General features: G+C 45.8%; 1 pseudogene; it reads left to right on the top strand.

The window, feature by feature from the left end:
* The first annotated feature begins 7,891 nt into the window (after positions 1–7,891).
* LOC147664077 (large ribosomal subunit protein eL22 pseudogene) lies at positions 7,892–8,346 on the top strand (annotated as a pseudogene).
* Positions 8,347–25,913: the final 17,567 nt, after the last annotated feature.

Below are 25,913 nucleotides of genomic sequence, written 5' to 3' on the forward strand. Positions count from 1 at the left end.
TCCTAGCTAAGAGAATTTTAGTGACGCCTTGTTCAACTGATTATTCCAGGTCATGCTTTCGGAGACCACTATGCCCAAATATTCAAAGGAGCTAACCCTCTCCAAAGGGACATTATCTAGGACCAGGTTCAGTTTGAAGGATTTACGAGGGTTCATTATCATCAACTTGGTTTTGAGGGTATTAAAAACCAAGCCCCTCGCATCACAGAAAGCCTTAAATTTGTCCAGGAGCTTCTGGAGACCCATAGGAGTTTTAGATACCAAAAGGGTATCATCAGCGAAAAGCAAAGTAGCTATCTTCTGATTCGCCAATGAAGGGGCATCAGCTAGAGTTGAAAATAAAAGGTCGACAATCTGGTTGACATAAAGGGAAAACAGGGTAGGGGCCAAGACGCATCCTTGGCGTACCCCGCGCTGGATCTTAATTGGGTCAGTAAGTTGCCCCTGGTTGCCCCACCTCATGTGAAAAGTTATCTTCATGCAACCTGACCAAGAGTTCTAGAAGTTCGAGGGGCATTCTCATGTTCATGAGGGTTTGCCAAAGTTGGTCTCTGGGGACAAGGTCGGAGGCGGTTTTTATGTCTATAAAGGCAAGAAATAGGCTGCTTTTTCACAACACAACCACCTTCCAATATAGCAAGAGAAGGCAAAAAACCTGGTCAATAGTGCTGGTCTTCCGTCAAAAGCCTGCCTGTAAGGGAGAGAGGATGTTCTTCTCATCCATCCAGGTTTGGATTTCAGTTAAAAGCAAGCAACAGAAGACCTTTTGAGCACAATCTATCAAGCTAATTGGGCGGCAGTTTGAGGGGTTAGACCTGTCCCCTTTTTTGAAGATTGGAATCACTTCCTCCCCTTTCCACGAGTTCAAATCCTTCTCCGGCAATGTCATTGGCCAAGTTCATAAAGTAAGTTGCCCAGTTCACCCTATCATCGCAGAAGAGATCGCCTGGGATGCCGTCTGGGCCTGGGGCTTTAGCAGTTATAATGGCATCTAATGAGCTCATAATCTCTTTCCTGGTAAATACAATTATGCTTCAACCTATGCAACAGTAGGGAAGGTGAGGGAATAGTAAATTATACTATTCCTTATGTTAGAGCGCCATCTACTGCAAGTCGATGTAATGATTTTTGCAGTAATGGCATTGCATTTTAACAATGCGGTCGTTGCAACAACCCCGTTGTAAAGGCATTGCGGTCTTATGACCAAGATGTAAAGGTTGTTTCCCATTGAACCCGCACTCCATTGCAGTTTGCCTTAACTTGGCCTAGGTACCCTTCAAATGCAACCAGATGACCATGGTTGATGCTGAACTCTTTTTCGCACTATTTTCACATTTAAATTTGAACAAATTATAACTCTGGTTTCCCTTATTGGACCTTTCTAATTCTGGTGGTATTTCATTTATTAATATGTACTCCATATCTCCAAATTGGCTTGGGATGTTTGTTGTGTTGTGTTATGACTTTGTGACTGTTTAGTTACTGCATACATATTTTACCAATTGCCTCTAATTTATGTGTGTCTGCTCTGTGCCATAGATACCAGCGGGTGGTACAAATTTTTTCTCTTGAACTCTTTTTGGTTCCATCTCTGATTGGAGCATGGCCGTAGCAGCACAGCACAGCCGGGAGTCTGGGAGACAGGGAGCCCTACACGTTTGCCCAAGCTAGAAGCCAGAGGTCCCCCCCAACCCTCAGAAACTCATCACCCACCAGCCGGCCAAGTGGAGCCGGGTCAGAGTGAGGCTGAGAAGCGATGCGCAGCAGCAGCTGAGCTGAGCTACGACCTGTGACTGAGGCAGAGGCTGAGGCAGGGAGACCCTGCCAGGAAGGGAGACCCTGCCAGGAAGGGGACTGCTACACATCGGGGTTGGGGGTCTGCATTTGCTCCCTGAACATCCCCCACTATTACCTTGTTAGCCCAGGACTACAGTTGTTGGTTTTGGACACGGTGCAGCCCCGTCCACTCTCCTATAACCCATAACCTCTCCAGCCTCTTCAGGTGCTCTAGACTTCAGCATCCAACCCTTTCCCTTTTAGGGGCAACAAAGAGATGGGAACCAGAGAGAACCAGAGAGAACACAGTGGCGGTGAAAGGTGAGGCAAGGTGGATGTGGGCTCTGGGAGTAAAAAGCAACCATATTAAGAGAGGAGGAGGGAAGGCTGTGTGCACGAGTGCGGCGGAGGCGGCCAAGTTCGACTTTGTGCAGCCGATTGCCTAAGCCGCTTCTCTCCCCAGGGCCCGACACCCGTCTCGACCTACTGCCAACCTCCTTCCGGTTCCCAGTTTGCCCTTCTATCCAGGCACATCTGAGGGCCCTGCAACCTCCACCTTAACCTCAATCTCTACCTTAACTTCCATACCGCCTCTTGAGGCCTCAAACAGAGACATCACTGTGAACCCCCCCAGCTCGCCCCCTGGCAAAGACATGTCAGAGCAACTTTACAAAATCATGTACAAAATAATTTACCTGATGTCGCACAATCACAACAGGTAACATGCATGTGTCATCACAAATATGAGCATCACCCATTCACCTTTGAATTACCAAACAAAACATTTTATTTAAAAAATCCAGATAAGAAGGTGTGTCATGCACACATCAAAGGACAGAGAGAGAGTGAAAGAGAGGGAGTGAGAGAAAGATGGAAATATAGGGAGACAGATAGAGAGGGAAAAAGAGAGAGAAAGACAGAAAGAGAGGGAGAGAGAGAAAAATCGCGAAGATAGAGGGAGAAAGATGGAAAGAGAGGGAGAGAGAGAAAGACGGAAATAGAGGGAGACATAGAGAGAGGGAGAGAGGGAGAGAGAGAGACTTTGTGAAAAGAGAGGGATAGAGAGAGAGAGTCCCAAAACTGCGCACCCAGGCCTCACTGCGCACATGCTGGCACCGGTATGCCAACCACATGCCCGTATGCACTGATGTTCACCAGGTCCCTCATCTGAAACAGAGTTATGAATGGCAGAGTACATACAATTGCACACACCATCATCACCTGCCCGCCCCTGCGCCATCATCACATGCCCACCTCTGCGCACCCAGGCAGATGCACCCCAGCCCCTCCTGCCGCCCAGCGGTACATGCCCGCCCCTGTGCACGCAGGCCTTACTGCTCAGCTTCCGCCACCGTTGTGTCTCCAAGAGGGCCCACCATGTGCCGGTGCAAGCCCCAAGCCCGGGGCCCGCGAACATGGCACTCTCCACATGATGCAGCCCTGCTGCTCGGCCCATCAGATCTCACACTTGATTCTGGCTCTTGATTTCGCTAAGGCAGTGGACAATTTAAGTGCATATGCAATCATCACAGGCTGCACACGCGCTCAGCCCTTTTAGGTGCCACTAACTCTGTGACCCGCGAGGCAATGCCAAGTGGCAATAGGCCTGCACTGTCCGCTGGCTAAGGCCTACACTGCGTTGCAGCAGGGCTCACAACAATAGTCACCAGTCCAGACCGCCAGGACGGGGCATAATCGCAGGTTGTACACCCGCTCAGCATTTAAGGTGCCCCTACCTAAGTGCACCTAAAGTCACCATCCCGTGGCGGTGTGCCTGTGCCGGCCGCAGTGCATCCAGTGCCACTAGGTCTGTGCTCCGAAAGTCATGGACCCTCTATGATTGAGTATCGTAGTGCGGATGCCATCATGTCACCTCAGGGCCTGGAGAATGTGATGTTGTAGTGCCCTAGGTGCTCATGCAGAAAAAATAACCATATGGATACACATGGGTCAAATGTCCTGTGATGCGGGTGCTGGATGGGTGTGGTGTGAGTGTAAATCAGCCATGAGGGAGTGGCTGTGGCATGCTGACAACTAGACCTGTGAGCAGCAGATCACTACAAGGAATACCTGGGACATGTAGCATTGTCGTCCACCCCCCTGTGAGGGTAAGCAGAGTGGGCTGGCCTGGCGTATGCCAGTCCACCTTAAGGGTTTGAACAATAACCCAGGGGCGTGGTTCCGTACTGGGCTGGACAAGGAAGTAGCTAATACGTGTGTCCCTGTTGTTGTGTTGGGGCCACCCTGACCGCATTCGACAATGTGTCACCCTGTGACCCAAGTACAACGACATGAGCAACATGGACGTAAGGGGAATCAATGACCCTACATTCATCCATGCTTCCACACTTGAAAGACCATATACATGACACATCTGTGTGGTTATGAATGTTTAATGCACATTCAGTGGAGTGTTGCAGCAGGAGCAGTACAGGGCACTGCAAACACCGCTTTACAATGTTGGCCCGTGGGGGGCCAGCCAGGGTCCTTCAGGGAATGACTTGTCGAAAGGAAGAGTTCAGTCTGCAGTCTGATTGCTGTGTCATTGGCGATCAAATAGGATATGGCAGTCCATTTCGAGCTCCAATGATGAGTGTCGCAGAGTGCATCAGGGGACAGTGGAAGGTGATGATGCAGAAGGCAGAACCAAGCAGAAACCTGCCATATGGCGGAAATGAATGCTGCTACTGCGTCCTTCGTACCACAAAGGCAGGTACTTCCGCATCTTCGTCCACTGCTGTTTCATGTGCCTCATGTGTGGGTGGTAGTGTTCAGTCTTCTGCATTGTGTGGCAGTGACACCTCCGGGGCCGGAGGTGGAGTGTCTGCCCTACTGTGTGGCACTGCCACTTCAGGGGGCCAAGATGCAGATGTAGTGGTAGTTCGCATGCATCAGCACCAGGCCTTGTGGCAGCAATGCCATGAGGATAGTCTTGAGGTCATTGAGGAACCCAGCTACCTCTCACTGGTGTGCAGCCGTGGCAGCCGCTCTTTCTGCCTGCGCCCGCTCCATGGACTCCATTAACCTCTGCATGTGTCCCAACTCACAGGTGGCATCGCTGGAGCCACTCTGACTGGACAGTTGTTCTAGTCTCTGAGTCAGGGCACCAGTGATGTCAGCCATGGATCACTGGAGAGCATGGAGTGGACTGTGGGTGTCTCTTAGGGACTGTGAGTGGTCCCTGATGGGACTTAGACACCCATATATGGCATCTAGTTTGGCTGCAATGCCATCGAACCCCACCCACACCTGTTCAGCCAGATTCTCCTGGCACCCGAACATACAGTATTGGTAGTCCATGTGTTCTTTGTGGGGGTCCTGGGTGGCAGCCTTGGTGGTGGGTGCTGCTTGCTGTGTGGTCGGTGCAGGGGCTGGTGTATCCTCATAGCAACTGGGCTGCCCTGCTCCAGGAGGTTGACTTCGGAGGCTCTCCACGAGCTGTTGAAAGGTGTCAGAGTCCAAGGTGTGGTGGTCCTCTTTGTCATCAGAGAAGAGAGGTTTGTGCTGCTCTGCAGGAGGTGTTGGACGTCACTCTGCATTGTGAAAGGTAGATGCAGTTTAACCCCTTCCATGCTCATGATGAGCTGGGCTCGCCATGCAGTAGCCTCCTCCCAGGCTGATGACGAGCCCAGCTCGTCATGAATTCATTGAATTGCCCATACCCCCAGCACAGCAGGGAAATACACTCAATGGTGTTAACATTGTGTTCACATGTATGTTGTCACAGTGTACATGTTTACATACAGACTGCATGACATGGTACATTGTGACTGTTTGGGAGGAGCTGCCTATTTGATGAGGGACAGTGGACATTTCAACAACATCACAGATGTGTATTTGTACCTGTACATTATCAACTCACATTTGCCTGTAATGCCAACTGTGATTGGCCAGTTTCTACACACATGCAGCACCCGTTGTGTCCTCTGTTCTGTTGTGGACAGATGAGGTTTGCAGCACATCATTATCAATGTTGATGTGCTCTGCATGTTATGTGTGTGCTGCATTTTGGGGAGTCGCACCTGCAGCTCTGATTTTGCTGCCTCTTCTCCCTTGCTTGCGGTGTGCCTTTGACTTCCGTGCTTGTACGTTGCTAGGATTTTGCATACTTGGGTACATTGGTTTCTTGGTGGGAGTTGGGGGTCTGGGGCATGGTTTTTCCGTAGATATGCTCTACTTAATTGTGCATGTGTGCCATTGTGCCATCTCCCCCCGTCCCCCCAGTTCCTGGTCGTTACTCACCCTGGTGCTGTTGTGTCCAGTCAGGTTGAGCAGGGTCCGGCCCCCCAGCTCCTGCCACTGTCTCCCCACTGATGACTGTGGACACCATTTCTTCCATATTGTCCAGCTCCTTCTGTGGTGCAAGACTCCCACCTCCAGTCTGCATTGCTGCCTTCCGGTTGTTGGCGAGTTTCTGCTTGGTATTGCGCTTCACATCATTCCAGCGCCTCTTGACCTCTTCCATTGTCCTTTTCAGCACTCCGACTGCATTCACCTGTTTAGGATGGACTGCTATATTCAATTTTTTGTTGCCAATGACACAGTGGAGATGAGGAACAGTAGTTGATGGTGTTCTGCCACCTGCGTTATCAGGATCCTCTTTTCCTGCGGACTGAACCGCTTCTTCCTACTTTCTTCTTCTTGGCCTTCCATGACCAGGAGGTCCCAGGCTGGTCCTCCGGGGGGGCTTGTGGAGTTCTGGTTGTCCTCTGTACTTGCTCCGGCAACATCCATTGTGCTTCGCTGTTGTTTGGTTTTTGTTTGTCTGTTTTATTTCTACTTTTATGGTGATTTTTCCCACCTGACGTGTGTGAATTGCAGGCCTGCCGTTTGTTTCCGCTGATTTTTGTATTGCAATTGGCCTCATTGCAACATTTTTTGAGGTCGTGTTTTGCATTTTTGCGGCATCTCATTGACTTTGTTGCGGACATTTGACACGTTATCGTGGGCCTATTGCATGGTACCGCCGTGTTGGGAATACAATGCAGCGTTCTTTTCCTGCAATAGACTGCGATGTGAAGAGTTGCATTAAACTAATTTTGCGGTAATTATCACATGTTCTTGAGAATATCCCCCATTATGTCATATTAGACTGTCCTACTTTCCTGAGGAGATTTACCATTCCGAATCTCTCTCTTGGTCGAAGTGCAGCGCCTTTGAAACCCCAGCCTTGTTAAAAAGCACCACCCGTTCATCCCAATGTTGCCCAATGCCGCTCTCTGACCGCATTGAACTCTCTGTGGCTACACCGCAGCAAGACTCTTGTTTTAGCCTAAAGACTAATTTTGTAACCATTTTAGAAATTGAATTTAGAGGGCCCTCACCAACCATATAATGGGGCACTGTGGGCATCCCCGCAATCCATCAAGGTTTTTTTTTTACTTCACTATGAATGGCAAATCCTGCTATGTGGCCAGTGGCGCTAAGTACCACTTTTACTACAGCATTGAAATCCCTAATGGTGACACCGCTGAATGCCTTTTGTTTTAAAATAAAGATTAGTTCTAAGATAATATTTTAATAATTATATTTTAACTGAGGCCTCAACAAACCACAGTAAGGGGAGCTATGGGGGTATGCCTGCAATCCATCAACAGGCAATTATCATACCCAGTTTCATGCTTCCACTTTCGAGTAATGTATTCCTGATAGGCATACTGATAAATTTTTAAGAATTTCTATCCTCATGGGTTTAACGCTACATGCTGCTAATGTGTACAAATATCTACATTGTTCCTCCCCCCTTTGAAAAACATTATGCTGCTCTTAGGTAGGAATGAACTATTGGTTTCATTGTAATGATTTTGAATACTTGTACAATAAAGAATTATAGTCTCAATTGTTCCAGAGAGTGGAACCCAGGTTAATTTAGTGACTTTAGTGATTCACCCTAAAAAGGACTGTGGGTATTACTTGAGGTGGGTACCTAACCTCCTCAACCAATACCCACATCTCTTACAGTAACCAACAGTCATAGAATTAACCAGCTCCGAAATGTACTACATAGTACCATTCTGAAGCATAAAAACACAGAGGTTACAAGAGCAGCAGCTGCATCAGAAGAACACTTGTTAAACAAATAATTAACCATGGTTTGAAACCAGTATATGGTCGTAATTGAGTCGCAATGGCGCCTGTGAAGAAGCCTGCAAGAAAGGGCAGCAAAAAAAAGAAGCAGATTCTAAAGTTTACTTTGGACTGTACCCATCCCGTAGAAGATGGCATAATGGATGCTTCTAACTTTGAGCAGTTTTTGCAAGAACGAATCAAAGTTAATGGGAAAGCTGGTAATCTCGGAGGTGGCGTGGCGACTTTAGAGAGAAGCAAGAGTAAATTAACTGTAACTTCAGAAGTCCCCTTTTCTAAGAGGTATCTGAAGTACCTAACTAAGAAGTATCTGAAGAAAAATAATCTGCGGGATTGGTTGCGTGTTGTTGCAAACACCAAGGAAAGCTATGAGCTGAGATACTTCCAAATTAATCAGGATGAAGAGGAGGAGGTAGATGAGGATTAAACAAATATTGGAACATTTTTGTACATTAATTTCCTGAAATAAAATTGGTGAAAAGAGTATATGGTTAGAAAAACATCTTTGTTGATTTTCCTGAGCTATCTACTCCAGAGGTAAAGCTATATTGTCTTATGCTTTTATCTTTGAATGCATCAATGTAACTATTCAGTTTTTATTTGATTTATTTATCGGAATTTATAGAATGTAGTACTCAGACTGAAGAGTTCCCTTGGTGCTGACGAGAACTGAAGGGAGGCTGAGTGGCATTGGAGGGATATTAGGTGAACTGACTGGTTTTCATATGTCTTCAGATTGAGTTGGCTCCTTTTCAGTGCAGGACCTGTCACACACTATTACTGCGGTGCCGGGGTGTTCTGATCACCAAAGCATGGAGTGTGCTGGCTCTCACTCATAGAGGGTGGATGGATCCTTCATCTTCCATGATCCTGCACCACACATAGGATGTACACAGACTAACAGGAATTTTGAACTAGACCCTCACCGCATGGTCACCCTTATAGTTTTTCCTTTCACCCCTACTGTTTTTGTAACCTGCTTTTGTTGCCTTTCAGGACTCTGTGTACTGTGTACTTTTCCATTGTTAGTGATTGTGTGCTTTCCTTCCTTTAAACATGGAAACATTGGCTTACATCCAATTGTCACATTTAATTTACTTAAACGTCCCTAGTGAAGTAGAATTACATGTACCCAGGGCCTGTAAATGAAATGCTACCAGTGGGCCTGCAGCACTTATTATGCCACTCACTTAAGTAGCCTTCTAAACATGTCTCAGACCTGCCATCGCAGCCTGTGTGCTGTTTTAAACTGCCATTTCGACTAGTCAAAATAAACCCCTTGCCATGTTCAAACCCCCTATCTATTACATATAGGTTACCCCCAATGTTGGCCCTAAACAACCCATAGGGCCGAGTGCAGTGTATTTTAAAAGTTGAACATGTACTGTTAAGCTTTACATGTCCTGGTAGTGAAAAACACACAAATTTGTTTTTCACTACTGTGAGTTCTATCTCTCCCATAGGATGACTTTGGGTTACCTTATTACATTTATTAAGTGATAACCTTTGTTCGGGAATAGGTAGAAGTGTTATGTTTGGTCTCTGGTGAATTATAATTTAAAACCCTCTTCAAGGGTTAAGTTGCATTTTAAATCACAATTCTGAAACTGGACTGGAGTTAAAAAAGCAAGGTGATGGATGCAATGCTTGAATTAATCCCAGTCACTGGAAATCTCTTGGTGCACATCCTAATTCATCGTATTTTACCTAGCATGCCACCTCAGTTTGGACCCAGCCATTCACAAATCAGTCTTGATCCTACTCCTCATGGGAGCAGTCCAGCCCGAACTGCCAGGTCAGGTCCTCCCTGCACTGAACAGAAGCAACCTAGGACCAGTTTTGCACTAGCTACGTCTCTTAAGACAGGTATAGTTTGGTCCCAGGGGCATAGTGAGCCTGGGACACACATCTGGGCATACTCAGCGCACTTAAGGTGTCAAATGCTAAAACAATAGGGTGATGTATGGATTGCTAGAATTAATCCCAGCCTGGTGACAGCTAAAGCTATCTAAAGTTGCAGACCTAAAAAACAACATATACAATGTTAATCAATCACCAAGCTTTATTCAGTTTTTTTTTAAAAACATAAAAGCACACATTTAAAAAATTTGCAATAAATACAAAGCCACATCTGATGTTTCGCAATAAAAAACATATAAATCCATACTTAAAAAATCAATTGATCACAAGACAAAACTTGGACAACACTCATTAAAAACTCTGTTTCGTATATTTTCTAAGCTCATCATACAGCTGAGTCAAAACATTTGTGTCCTTGGCAAACTCTAAAGTGTTGAAATTGATTAACTAAACTTTGAATCTTTGTACAAACATTAATTTAAAACATTCCTGATAAGTTGTTTAAACAGCAGTTCTTTTCCCGTGACACAAGACAAATTAAAAAAAAGAATATACACAAAAATAGACAAGAGGTGAAACTAGTTGCTGAAAGCATAGTAAGGCGGGTCTACAAGTAACAAAGCCCAAACATCTGAGAATAGGGATTAAAAAATGCTTGGTAAATGCGCCATAAAATTTACAAAAAAAAAGTAAAGTACAATACATTTTGGGTGGTAATTTAATACGAATTGATGAGTGCTTGTACTGCTCCAAGGAGAAACACAAGTAGCATTTTATAATACCAAATCTAAATTTGGTGAACAGGGACCTCTCCCAGCTATTGGTTACCATGCCCAGGGAGGGTTCTGTACCTGTGGTCATAAGAGGCTCTCAGTTAGTACCCTTTGCTAATTCTGCAGCGTACCTCTCCTCCCTCCTGAGAGCAAAACAGTTTGCGTGCAGCCAACTTTTGTCCGTGGAAGTAAAGTTTTGGGGATTTGAGAAAAGTGAGGGTCTTCTCAATTTATTGCCCATTGGTACAAAAGCCAGGGAATTCGGAGCCCATGATCTCAAGACAGACAATCTTCAATGATGTCCCTGTTTAGAGTTGCTTGCAGATTCCCTCAGATTGAACACCATAGTAATAATGGGGCCAAATAGATGGAGTTCTCCGCATAAGGAAGCCCCAACTCCTTATGAATGGCAAACATTTGAGAACTTTCAGTCAGGCCCAGCTGTCATCTACACACACTGCTCTCCTCATATTGCAGTTGTCCAATGTCCTTGTATACCCAAACCCCAGCGCCATACATTAAAAGAGGAGGCATAATTCATTGTAAATTTCTTACAGGGGACTAATTGGTTTGCTGTTGATGGAAAAAGCCAGGTTAAATAAACACCCCACGGAATTGGAAAACTTCAACCGCTTGGATAAGCACGGTCCCCAACTACTTTTGGAATCAAACATGACACCTAGGTAGGGAATTAATGCACTCTAGAAATAGGTTTCCCCTGTCTTAGAGGGATTTGTTTTGAGATGTATTGTGGACATAAAGTCAAAACAAGTGTCCAACAACTTCTTAAGCCCATTGGGGTTTCTTGCTATTTAAATGGCACCATCAGGAATTGCAACGTTGTTTTAATGGAGTAGAGTATTCCTGCTTCTCTTGTGGAGACACACAAAGACACACCTCACAGAGAAAAGGGTACTGTTGAGTGATAAAGCTTTTTTTATAACTTATGTAGTTAATCATTCAAAAATGAAACACCTAATTATTGCACATTTATCTTTAGGGGCATATTTATGAAAATACAGGCGCAGGTCAGCACAGCAGGTCACCTTGCTGTGCTACTCTGTGTAGCTGGGAAAGGGCAGGGATGCGCTGTTTTCATCCAATACAGCATATTCCAGTCCTTTCCCCTCTTGTTGACATCGTTTTGGCAGCCTAGGGCCAACACAGGCACCCTTGCACCATGGTGCAAGGCTGCCTTCATTGCATGAAGGATTGTTTTTGTGCAGGAGGGGGCACCTTCCTGCACAAAAACAATCCTGAAAGGTGTTTCCCTCTTTCTATGTGTGCTGTAGAATGCAGCACATATAGAAAGAGGTAAAAACAAGGAGAAATAAAGATATTTCTACTCTTCACGCCTCACCTGGTTAGGTGTAAGATTTTGGCGCATTTTCGGGTTTACAAGTCCTTGTAAACATGGGAATGTGCCAAAAACCATGAGAGTTGCATGGTAACACCACAGCAACACCCATGGAACGCCTCCCTTGGACAGAGTAATGCAAAAAAATTATTTGCACTGTGATACCTTACTCCAGATTTATGAAGCCACTCAGAGCCACACCAAGTGGCTTGGCGTGACTTCATAAATCTGTTGTGTTGCGTGGTACAAGCATGACGCAAACTTCTCATAAATGTGCCCCTAATTGTTTAATGTTTTCACAACCTCTGTTGAAAAGTGAAATACATATGTGTTCTTGTTTTAAAACCTAACACTAAAATTAGGGAATTAATTTCATTAAAACTTTCCAGAATGATAATTTATCTTATTTCTATCTTGACCCGTATAGTAGTTTGAATCCACTGTGGAATTCAATGCCAATCAATCACATCGCATTATTCTTCCCGGGATCTTGGAAAAAAGTAGCATGCTTGAAATGGAACATTGTGTTTCTTTCTTTTATATAAATGTTTATTACACAAGACTAGAGATATTTTCTGTTCCTCAATTCTACCATTGTTGTCACTGGGATATAGATTTTGTCAAGGCTAAAACATGTTTCACAAATTATGACAATTACAGTTCCTTTTACTTATTACTGTATTGCTAACCAAATCAATATTTCCCAGCAACTGGCATGTTTGTTTATTGAAGATAATTGACCTATAGAACATAGTGTGCCGCTGGATGGCATTTTCTTCATTAGAACAGTGGCATTGTAAAATTGGTTTGTAAGCCTACAGGCAGTGAGACGGGAAATGTGTGCAGTGTTTTGGCTTCACAGTGTAAAACGAGGTGGCAACTCATGCAAGTCGACCCCCCCCCCCCCCGAGGTCTGACACCTTCAGACAGGCTTCACTTTTTCGTCAACAGAGCCTTGTCTGCTGGCACTGAAGGCCCACACCTGCACCCAAACATTCTGTGCTGTGTGCGTGGCATGGAGATGGCAGGGGAGTGCCATATCTACAGAGATATTACACTCTACTCTCCTAACCCTAGAGCTAGTGTAAAATTTTGTGGCCAAGCGCCACACATATACCTTTGTGCCATAGTGCAAGGGTGTGTGCATGAACCTAGACACGTTTTAATACTTGTCCTACTTTGTATGTGTGCTTTACAGTGCAGCACACCTGCAAAGTCAGAAAAGAAAATAGAAATGAAAGTATTTCTCATTTAATGCCTACTTTCAAGTGGTGGTATTTTTGGCACAAAACCCTGTCTAGCAATGTTAGTAGACATGGGTTTGAGTCAAAACATATGGGTGGTTGCACAGAAGTGCCCATGTACCACCCATATGATGCCCCCTCGAATGTAAGTAATGCAAAGTAGCTCTTGCTCTGGCTTGGTTATTTTTCTTACAAACCAACGCACATATCAATTTGTGTTGGTTTGTAAATCCCTAAAAATATGTTGCATTTAAAAAGTAACACAAAACCTTAAAAATATTGGGCTTAGAATGACAAGAGTAAAGCTTTGAGGCCTAGTTTGACTGTTTGCTTCAATCAAGGACGATGGTCCTCATTTCGAAGTCATCAGGAATACCGATTTGGGCATGTTTCACACTAATCAGTAATCTGAGTTGTTATAGTGTATGTGGTAATACGGCACATGAGGTGTCCTTGATATCTTTTTGCCAATGTTTTGTTCTGAAGCCCACTGCCAGTGCTTTGAATATCAAGGGTGACAAATACCAAAGCTGCGCAGTTTTGATTCCACCTCATGCATCTTTCAGCCACCACCAAACACTATTCCTCCCTTTAGTTCACTCTGCCCGCTTTCTCCCCTAGTCATTGTTATACTGTCTTTATCTCCCTGTTTCTTCCCCCCCTTTTGTCTTCTTCACTCTAATGCTCTTGGTGAATTTTTGATGAAGTAAAATAAGTGCTGGTCCCCTAAAATCAGTACCAGCGGGTTCACTGGCTCAAAATAGGCACTGTTTCAATGTGAAACTAGGAAAATAACCCAGAGCACGGACATTGAGTAGTATGTTATGGTACTGGCTATTTGTTAGTGTAGTGTTCACCAATTACTGCCCTCTTGGTGCTTTGTGTAGACATCAGAATGAGGTTGTGAGTCATGTAGTGGAGATTTTCCACTGCAGGATTGTTTTTCCTGAACCACATTTCTGTGGGTAGTTTGGACTCTGTGGGTTATCCTCACAGAGGTGTTATGTAAAGGGGTGCGGATCTTTTAGATTAACCAGTGCAAATGTTAAATGTGTATAGTGGGTTATCTCAGTATGGTAGTTTGCAGTGATGGCTTGGTTCCTGAGACCCTTAGCCTATCTTATATCTGCTATGGCAGTGTTCCCGTGTAGTGGTAATAGTTCTGCTACCCTTCAAATGACCTAGGTGGCAGCGTGTCAGAATCTTTGTAGTGCAATGTTGTGGATCTTCTTCTGGGTGTAGTGTAACTGATCTAGGTTTAATTGGAAACATGCCAGATTCTTTTTTTCTCAGTATCCAGGTAATTGAAGAAGGTCTGTCCCTCTATTGCACTGTTTCTCTTTCTCCTGGGTGCAACATGTCTGTGTTGCTGCATTTGTTGTTTGTAAGCCTAATGCCGCTCACTATTAACACACCCTCTAGCAGAGTGTCAACTGTTCCCTCGCCTCCTCATCCTTTTGTTCTCACTCTCTTGCTAGAGTTGTCTTTCTGATTCTCTTCGTTAACTAGAGTCATCTTTGAGTTTCTCAATCACCAAGGTTAGAGTGGTAGCACTGATTACACGTGTAAATCCGGATCCTTAGTAGAAAATTCAGAATACAAAGGGAATTCTGGGATGCAGAATTACCAATTTCTACATTATGGATAGTTTTGAGTACAAAACTACTGTATAAGAATTCCTGATGAACTCATAATGAGCAAGCAAAAAAGTGATGATGGAATGCTTGAATCAATCTCCGCCACTGGTATTTGCCCTGGACGTCATCCAAATCAATTTATTCTACTCTGCCTTTGACCTGCTCCAACAGCCCAGCTGAACTTCCAAGCCAGGTCCTCACTGAACCAAAACACAAGCAACCCAAGACTGGTTTCGACATACTTGGACCACTTAAGCACTGGACGCATGTCTGGTCATGCCCGTCACACTTAGAGTGTTGCACTGAAGTAAACGAAAAAGTTATGGATGAAATGTTTGAATTATTCTCAGTCATGGACCACATCCCAAGTGTTGATCAGCCCGATTCATGAAACAAAATTGCGCTCGCAAAGGGCCAGATTCTGAGAATCTGGCCCTTTGCGAGTGCGATTTTTGCATTTGGGATTCATCATCCCAAATGCAAAAATCGCTATTTGCGAAATCGCATATTTGCGAGGAATTGGATTTAAGGAATCTCTAATAGAGATTCCTTAAATGCAATTCATCAGCCTATTTGAAATTGCGAATTCGCAATATTTGGTCGCAATTTACCACGAAATCTGGCTTCGTGGTAAATTGCGAAAAACGAGTAAAAAGCACTTTAGTGCATTTTTTTCTTTTGCATGTTACACACATGGACATGTGTGTGCGCAACACCTGTTTGAATTTGCATTTAAGGGGTGCTGCAGGGTGTCCTTTGGACACCCCTGGCACCCTTTAAATCGCTATCTCCCCATTCATTCCTATAGGCCTTTTGGCCCATAGGAATGAATGGGGAGTTTTTTGGCCCATAGGAATGAATGGGGAGTTATTCCTTATTTGCTATTAGCAATTTGCTAATCGCAAATAAGGAATGTGTAGGAATCGCATTTAATTTTGCGATTCCTACATGAATCCCATTTTGCGAGTCTGTAATAGCGATTCCTTATGAATCGCAAAACGGGTCTTTGATGAATCTACCTGGATGTGTCCCTCCTATTTAGTCAACCAGGATATTTAAATTTTTTTTATAAATAATTTTTATTGATTTAATAAGAGTACCTAGGTTACAAACAGCATAAGGAAGAAAAATATCACTGTAAAAAAAAATACTCAACTAAAAAGTTATAGGATACAAGTTGGTGAACATATCCTTCTCTTTTCGGTGTTTGAAATAAAATGATTTATGGCGAAACTTAATGAATTTATTGTACCAGATAGAGCAGGCAAGAAGAGCTTGATAAAAATTAGAGCCGTCTGTCAACTGTGAATGTATCAGGTGTTGGGAATATTTTAAGATAGGATGTTTGGAAATAAAAGTGCAATTGGACATAAAACAAATGTCATAAAAAGAGAATTCATGTAATAGAGAATGTTCAAAATTGATCCAACTAGGTATCAGTGCATCTTGATATTGTCTATTTAATGCAAATATTTGTCTAATTAAAAAAGCAGTATGATATAATTTAAAATTATGGAATTGCACCCCCCTCCTCCCTCATTTTTTGGTTTAATTAATTTAGATAAAGCAATACGGGCAGGTTTGTTATTCCAGAGAAATTTAGTATGGAGAGAATTAATTTGGTTAAAATAGTAAATAGGGATTTTAAAAGGTAACATAGACGTCAAGAATAGAATGAGCGGTACAATCATCATTTTGATAGTATCCAGTCTACCCCACAAGGATACATGGAGAGGAGATGAAAAAGAAAGTGAGTTTTTAATTTTAAGTTTTAATGCACTAAAGTTGTGGGCAAGAGTTTAAGGAATTGTAGGATAGAACCAGACACCTAGGTATTGAATTTGAGATGGACACAACTTAAAGTTGGTGTCAGAGAACATGCATTGGTAATATAAGGAGTTTAAAGGTAAAAGATAGACCAGAATATTGTCTGCGTAAGCAGATAGTTTAGTTTCATGGGAGTTGTGTTGGAAACCAGTTATCAGGGGGTTACGGCGAACGCGTTCAAGAAAGGGTTCGAGAAATAGAAGAAATAAAAGAGGAGAGAGGGGACAACATTGTGTGGTGCCTCTGTGCAAATTAAAGTAGGAGCTTGTTGTTCTGAGTACAGTAGCTTGATAAACTAAATGAATTTGGGGCCAAAACCAAACCAATACAGAGTTCTGAACATGAATCGCCAATTTATATGATCAAATGTTTTTTCAGCATCAAGGGATTATTCAGCCAAAGGATCAGGATATCCTCTCCCAAATGCAAGAATATTGGAGAACATCCTAGCATTATCTGAGGTGAGCCTACCTTTGATGAAGCCAGACTGATCAGGTTTAATAACTAGGGGTATAACATCATCTAGTCAAGAGGCAAGGATTTTTGTGAAAAATTTGCAATCATGGTTAATTAATGAGATTGGGCAGTCATTGTGGCACAGGGGGTGATTTTACCAGGTTTGGGAATAATTAGAATGAGAGCATCTAGGGAGGAGCCTTCAGGTTTAGATTTCGATAGAAAAGTGGTGAAAAGCTCAAGTAAATGTGGTGCAAAAATAGATGAAAAAGAAGAAATAAGTTCAATAGAAAAACCATCAGGACCAGGAGCCTTAGCTCTCTTCAGAGATTTAATGGCATCCAAAAGGAGAGCCATAGAATGCCGTATGGAGAGAGGAGAGGGGAGACCAAAGAATAACTGGATGTCATGTTCAGAAGGATATATGTATTCTATATATAATGAGTTATAGCAGTACTGGAAAGCATGAACAATGTCTGAGTCAGAGTGTAGTAAATTGTTAGGAAGGACATTTCGAATAGGTCCAATGGTTTTCCTTCCCGATTTGACTTTTAGATAATTGGCCAACATTTTACCCACTTTGTTCTGATCCCCATGATATTTGGATTTTATTTTAAGTAGGATGTTACAAGCATCAGTTGTAGCCCATTTGTTTAAATTGGATTTAGCCTTGATAAGGTCCCGGAGGTGGACAGGAGATTTAGAAGCATAATAACTGTGTTCAAGAGTCATAATATTTTTAAGGGTGGAATGGTATTGGCAATTTAATAACTTTTTCTTTCTGGCAGTGTGGCAATTAAACATGGGCGGAAAATCCGTTCCGCTCGCGGATTTCGTGGATTTTCCGTAAATCCGCAATCCGCGAACTCCCGCGAATTTACCGAAAATCCGCGAATCCGCGAGCGGCGGATTCTGGGGGCAAAAGTTTAAGCCTTCAAGCTTGAAGTTGTAACTATTTTAGGATGGCGCCGGCAAGCTGCCAGCGCCATCCTAAAATAGTTACTAAGTTAGCTTCAACAGGAAGCACTAATAGATAAAATAAAGCAGGTGCTTCCTGATGAAGCTAATTTAGTAACTATTTTAGGATGGCGCTGGCAGCTTGCCGGCGCCATCCTAAAATAGTTACAGGATGATGGATGGACAGCTCGCTCAGGGGACCCCTGCGCACATCGGTGTGCATAATAACACACACATGGCCGCTGGAACTAGTTGAAGCTCAAATTCAGTGACTCATTCATCAGCCCAAAAACAATTGTGAGCATCGTCGAGGCTGGGCAGGTGTGCCTTCTTCCCAAATCTACCGTCGAAAATCAGCTGTGATGCTGGATAGAGGCCTTTGTATCCTTGACTTTCACGAGCGCAATCCTCGTGCTGTTCCTGTGACCAGGAGCTTCTTTCTCTTGATCTGCTGCTCTGATCGGTCTCTGACCTTTTATACACACAAGAGGCATGTGAACTCGCATGGAAGTCCCGCCCATTTGGCCCCGCTCACACACTCGCGCTGTGCACCGTCTTTTCGCCATTTACCCACTATGATAGACAGCTCACTCAAGGGACCCCTGCGCCCTTCGGGGCGATTGCATAGTAACACACACATGGTCGTTGGAACTAGTTGAAGCTCAAATTCAGTGACTCATTCATCAGCCCAAAAACAATCGTGAGCATCGTCGAGGCTGGGCAGGTGTGCCTTCTTCCTAAATCTACCGTCAAAAATCAGCTGTGATGCTGGATAGAGGCCTTTGTATCCTTGACTTTCACGAGCGCAATCCTCGTGCTGTTCCTGTGACCAGGAGCTTCTTTCTCTTCATCTGCTGCTCTGATCGGTCTCTGACCATTTATACACACAAGAGGCACTTGAACTCGCACAGAATACCCCCTCTTTAAAAAGCCCGCAAAATCGGCAAATCCGCAAATTCGCGGATTTTGCGGATCCGCAAATACGCAAATACGCAAATTCGCGGATCGTGGATCCGCGAAATCCGCCCATGCTTAGTGGCAATAGTAAAGGCTCTAAAAGAGGCTTTAAAGGCATCCCAGTTATAGAGGTATCACTTGGTTTGTTAAACTGAAACAATTATCTTATAAAGGAGGTAACTTCTAAAATATAAGTTTGATTGGAGAGTAAGGAGTTGTGGAATCTCCATCTAGCATGTTTGGGGGTAGCGAGGGACAACCCAAAAGAGGTTGAAACAGGGGTCTGGTCAGAAATAAAAATTGAGCCAATCTCTGAAGATTGGAGAGAAGGAAGTAAAGGTTTTGAGACCAAAACGTAATCAATACAAGACATGGTGTGATGAAAATTTGAAAAGAATGTAAACTCATGTTTGTCAGGGTTACTAGCTTTCCATGGACGAGAGGCAATAGCAGATTGAAATGCTTTATGTGATTTATCTGGTTTAAATTTACAAACTGATTTTCTGCCAGAAAGGGGCATAGCCAATTGTTGAAATCCCCAGTAACAATAATATTGGGGTTACTAATGGAAGAACATTTTAGTTTATTAATATGCCAAAATTCCAAATTAGACTTAACCGCCCATAAATGTTGAAGAATGTGACCTGTTTATTATAGACTCTGGTATTCAGTATTACCCATCGTTGACTTGTGTCACATTCAGTTGATGAAATTAGAATTTTTAGAGATTCATGACATTTGATGGCAACACCGCCATTATGGTTGACAGCAGGAGAGAAAATATTGTGACCCACCTATTGATGTTGGAGCTTGAGTGATTCAATATCATTACAGTAGGTTTCTTGCAGAAAACAAATCTGACATTTAAGTTTCGATAAATGAGAAAGTACCTTTTGACGCTTCGCAGGATGACCCAGACCACGGACGTTCCATGACACAAAATTAAACATGATGATGTTTAAAAACAGGGGTACAGGCAAAATTATGACGAACTGCAAAGACAATAATAGAAGCAAAAAGACAACGTTCATCAAAAATCGGGTAAAATGAAGGATTTGCTAAAAACATAAAGAAGTGAAACAAATAGACACTCTTTTAATTGTAGGAAAAGGAAAATAGAAAAGGAAGAAGAGAGGAACAAGCATTGGAAATGCAATAGGTCTCGCACCATTAGAGTTAGTGCTTTTAGAATTGTTTATGGGTTTTTTTGGTAAATGTTTAGCATTTTTGTTTCCTGTAGCCAATGCTAAAGAATTACAAATAATTTTTAGTCACATGAGGGTCATAAAACAATAGTTCCCTTCATCTTTAACTATACGTCCGGAGATGCTTAGAGAATACATAGCTACAGCGTTCTTTGACTTTTCTGTTATATAGAGATCTCGCGAGAACAACGATGCAGACTCTGCATGTTCTTTCACTTCGAAAAGTGATATAACGGAGTCCAGCTGGCATACGCTCCTGGTGATTGGCCAATAGGACTCCTATGCAAAATGAACACTTCACTACAAAGATGCAAATGAGCGCCAACACCCACGGCGCCCCGCCCACTGTGAAAAGTGTCACGTTTACATTGTGCATCCTGCTCAGCAGTGAGTCGAACAAAGGGTTACAGTCTATGGTAGCACCATGTCCTCCAGGTAAGCCGCTTATTATTTAGCAGTCTTCAAAAGTTGTATGGATAGTTGTATGAGAGATTTCGTTTTATCGAGCTTGAACATTGTTGCCCGCACAGTTAATGCGTGCACCCGCGGCTACTGGGTAAACAGATGCTACGCTGAGGGGCACGCGCTTTGTGAGCGCTGTCGTGCGTGGGTAGATTCAGTGCAGCAGGCGAGGTTTCCCCTGATTAAACCTTATGGGGTGGTCGGGGGGTTCTTGCAGGGCGGAGTATTAGGTCAGCCCTCTTCTCTCGCTCCTAACTTCTAGTAGAGGTGCCCCGGCGTAAATTAGCAGCTCCCCTCGCCAAGCGTAACATGGGCATAATTTTCATCTATGCCCAATATGCAATGATGCCAAAAGAAGTCTCAGTAATTATCAGCGCAATGACGAAAAAAACGAAACGGAGGGAAGAGAGGGGAGGGGGGAGGAGAAATGCGACACGGCGGGAAGGGGAGGGGGCGGAGCGGGTTAAATTAAACAAAGAAGACGGACGGAGGAGAGGGGAGGGGGGATGAGAAATGCGAACGAGACGGAGGGAAGAGAGGGGAGGGGGGAGGAGAAATGCGACACGGCGGGAAGGGGAGGGGGCGGAGCGGGTTAAATTAAACAAAGAAGACGGACGGAGGAGAGGGGAGGGGGGATGAGAAATGCGACACGGCGGGAAGGGGAGGGGGCGGAGCGGGTAAAACAAGACGGACGTGCACGCGCTTTTAAGCTCAATGCGCATGCGCATTGAGCTTAAAAGTCACGGGCACTGCAAGGAATCGCCACGATTCCTTGCAGTGGATAAAGAGTGGATAAGCCCCCATAGTCTCGCTTGCTCGATGCGCATGCGCATCGACAGGCGAGACCTAAAAAGGAGGGTATAGAAATAGAGGAAATGAGGGAAGAATAAAGAAGACAGAGAAAAAAGGGACAGATCAAAGACATAAAGCCAGATCTGAAAGAAAAAGAGGAAGAAACGTGGACCGGGCAGGTCAGCATCCAGAAACAAGAACAACAACAGAGAGAAAAAAGATAGGGATAAAAATACAGAGATTCGGGCCGTACAATCAGTATTTGAAAAGTAAAAATTAAAGATTACAGCCAGAAACGAGAAGCCTTAAAGTATTATCAGTTTAGCAGTTTAAGGGCATTGAGCATTTGTGTCCATAGGTATCTTGGTGATGGTTTGCAAAAACAGTTTTTTTTTTAGTCAGATCTTCGAACTCGTGAGAAACACCTTCATTTTTTATTTTTTTTTTAAATATATTTTTATTGCAGGAATCAGTAAATTTTTACAAAGCGACCAGCATCATAAGTTCAATCAAAATTAGTAGAAAACATCCCTCCGTCCCCTAGCAGGATGAACCAGTACACAGCCATTCAGCCCACAACCCGAGGGTCGGGCGGCGATACACAATGGGGACTCAACAGGAAGTCGGAGCTGGTCCGGATGATCCACTATCCGTCATCTGCTTTTCTAAACCATCCTACAAAAAACCAAAAGAAACCCCCCCCCTCAAAACACTATGAACCAAACCAAACCCCCCCCCAACCCCGCCATCAGTGCACGGTAACAGCCGTAATAGGATCTGTGAGAGGACCCATGAGGAAAGCAACAGACATGTAGAGTGCAATCGTCTATCGGGACTCGGGGCGAGCTGCATCTTCACTTTCGGAATCGCTGGGAGCGCAATAATCCCTGAGGGCCTGCACTAATGTCTCCCATTCTAGCGCCGCCTCCTGCGCCTTCTCGTTGTTTTGTCTCCTAGCTAACTGGTACCGCAGCGTGCTTTCCCCCGCCGCCCATTTCAAGAGTTCGCTGTGCCATCGGGTCCCCGTTGGACCAACCCGTGCCTTCCAATTCCTGGTCACCTCCCGTTTAGCAAGGAGAAGCCCCAGATCAATGAATTTACTAGTGATTTTATTTTTGGGGGTATGTGGGAACCAGTGCAGGAGCTCCACTGCCGCATCAACCGATAAGGATCTCCCCGTTACCTCCTCCAGGGTATCCCCCACTTCCAGCCACTAGGAGGACAGCCCCGGGCAGGACCACAACATATGAAGAAGGTCTGCATCAGGCTCCTGGCACCTGGGGCAGTCCGCGGAGTCTGTGGCAAAATATTGTCGGATCTTCGCCGGGGTCAAGTATGCCCTATGGAGTACGTAGTAGGGGACCAATTGAAATCGGGTGTGGCGCGTGCCCTTCCAGGCCCGTCTCATGAGTTGGGACCAGGTCGTCTCCGGGATCTCCTTCCCCATGTCTTCCTCCCAACGGGTTCTTAAAGTAGTAAGGGGGGCCAACCCCTCATTGAGCAGTCTGCCGTACAGGCAAGTGACCGCCTTAATAGTTCCCGCGGACATCATAACGTACTGGCACACCGGAGAAGTAGGAGGTTCCTCCTGCCCGTGCTTCCAGTGCGCCTGAATCGCTCGGACCAGGGCCGAGTGCAGAAGAAAATCACCGCGAGGAACCTCGAAGCGATCGATGAGCTCCTGAAAGGGCAAAAGCGCCCCGTCCTCGTAAAGGTCACCCACCAACTGTAGGCCCGCGTCCTCCCAATCCGCTAATCGTGACCAATCACCGCCATGAGGCAGGGCCGTCAGCATGCCCAGAGGTATTTCAGGTGCATACGGTATCCGCAACTGGCCCCGGGCGTGGGCTCGGTTCCAACACAAGCGAATGGTCTTCTCTTCAAGTGTCAAGTCCTGCAAGGCCAAACGCTGTCGCAGCGCTATGAAGGAGAGAACATGCCTAGCCATCCCTGTGCCCCTCCTGTCCTCTGGGCCTCGGAATTCCCTGGCGACCTCCTGGGGGAAAGTCTGCAGCTGCGCTGCCAAATAATACTTTTCAAAGTCCGGCACCGCCAGCCCACCCTCAGCTTTCGGCCTCGTCAGGGTCTTGAGGACCACTCTTTGGCGGCCCGAACCCCAGAGGAATCCGACCACCATTGACCGTAACAGTCGAAATGTGGCTGGTGGGATCCAAATCGGCAGCGCCCGGAAATAATATAGCAACCTGGGAAGCGCCACCATTTTAAGCAAAGCGATCCGTCTAGCTACCGAGAGCGGTAGAGTAGCCCAGAAGTCCATGCTACCACGCAGCGCGCGAGTGCTGCGAGCTATGTTTCCATCCAGGAGGTCTGACGGTTCATGGTAGACGTATACCCCCAGATACTTGAAGCAGTCAGGTTCCCACCTAATCTCTCTACTGATATCAGGGCTAGGTGTACCCTTACGAACCGGGAAAAGACAGGTCTTAGCCCAGTTCACTTGAAGGCCCGAGACCTCCCCAAACGCCGTGAGCGCCGTCGCAGCTCCATTCAGGGCAGCAACTGGGTCCTCCAGGAAGAGCAACAGGTCATCAGCGTACAGCGAAACATAATGTGGGCCCCAAGGCGTCCATAAGCCATTATAATGGACTCCCGACCGGAGTAGCAGCGCCACAGGTTCCACCGCTAACGCGAAGAGAAGCGGGGATAATGAACAACCCTGTCTCGTGCCTCTCTCCACCGGATATTGCGAGGAGATCAGCGGGCCTGCCCGTACCCTGGCCGACGCCGAGGTATACAGCACCGTGGTCCATCTGACGAAACCCTCACCGAGGCCGGATCGTAGTAATACTGTGCGCAGGTAGTCCCATTCCAGGCTGTCAAAAGCCTTCTCCAAATCAACCGAGAGGACTACCGGGCACGGGGCGTCCACGAGCGGTTCACCCAGCAAGCGGAACAGCCTACGGATGTTCATGGTCGTGTTTCGCTTGGGGATGAATCCAGCCTGGTCCTCATGCACCAGAGAGCTCATGTGACCCAGCAATCTCGATGCCAAGATGCTGCTCAGTATTTTATAGTCGACCGTCAACATTGATAAAGGACGGTAGGACGCCGGATCGGACGATTCCCTTCCCGGCTTGAGGAGGGGAACCACTAAGGCCTCACACATCGAGCCGGGGAGCCGACCAAGCCGCTTCGCCTCTCTGTAAACGATCAGCAACCTCGGTGCCAGGAGATCAGCATAAGCGGCATAAAATTCAACCGGAAGGCCGTCCAGACCCGGGGTCTTATTCCTTGCCATCTTTTTAATGGCGCTGCGAATCTCTCCCAGTTCAATGTCGGAACCCAGGGCTTTCGCTACGTCAGGTTCCACCATTGGGAGCTCTAGGGGTCGCAGGTAGTCATCAAGCCGGTCGGGGTCTCTGGCAGAGCGACTGCGGTACAAACATTCATAGTAGTGCAGGTAACAGCTCAGAATCTCAGGCTGAGTGTGCACTTCGGTCCCATCCGCCGTACGCATGGACGTCGTCAGAGAGGTCTGGCGCGTAGGATTAGCTAGCCACGCCAGCAATGCGCTCGATCTATCCCCCTCTGCGAGGGACCTAACAGTGTAGGCCTTATAGTCGAAACAGCGCAACCGTTCGACCTCCGCCGCTACCGCCTCCTTCGCCGCTGCCGTGCGTTCCTGGAGTTCCGGGCGCCCGGGGCGACGGAGTTCCAACTCACGGAGCTTCCGATCCGCCAATTCTAAGTCATCAAGGATGATTCGCCTCATGCCCACCTTCTTGGAAATGCAGAAGCCCCTGACCACCACCTTAAAGGCTTCCCACTCTAGCGCCCTTGAACCCGCAGTGCCCCCGTTGGATGAGAAGTATTCCGAGATCTTGTCTTCTAGGTCCGCTTTGAATACAATGTCCTCTAAGAGTTCGGGACGCAACTTCCAGGTGGGCACCGCTGGCACCCCCGGAAACCAGCGAAGGTCCAGCAGGAGAGGATTATGATCTGAGATGGTCCTGGTCAGATATTCAGACCGGACCGCCCCTGAAACCAAGTCTGTCGAGCCCAGAAAAACGTCCAGACGGACGTGTAACTCGTGCAAGCCTGAGAAGTAGGAATAGTCCCTAGTGTCGGGGTGCTGCGCCCTCCAGATATCCGTCAGACCCCAGTGCGTCTGCCAGTCCCTCCTACCTTTAGCCACACGGCGAACCGGAGAGTCAGGGAGGGGGGGATGTGAGCGGTCATTCTCCACATCTACCACTGAATTGAAATCCCCGCCGAGCAGGAGGGGCCCGGAAAAGAAGTGGGCTAACGAGCCCGATAACCTGGAAAGGAAGGCAAGCTGGTCCACATTGGGTGCATAAACACAGCAAACGTTTAGGTCCCTCCCCCCTAGAGTGCCCGAAATGGCCACATATCGACCCCCCGGATCCACCACTGACTTCGTGACCTGAAAAGGAACCCCAGCTCTGATCCAGATTAGCGCCCCCCTGGCATACGCGGAGTACGAAGTGTAAAAGACCTGCCCCCTCCACCTACGCTGTAGCGCCGCCCCTTCCGCCTTGTTA

This window comes from Lissotriton vulgaris, unplaced genomic scaffold (assembly GCF_964263255.1).
Source record: "Lissotriton vulgaris unplaced genomic scaffold, aLisVul1.2 SCAFFOLD_270, whole genome shotgun sequence".
Taxonomy (NCBI): domain Eukaryota; kingdom Metazoa; phylum Chordata; class Amphibia; order Caudata; family Salamandridae; genus Lissotriton; species Lissotriton vulgaris.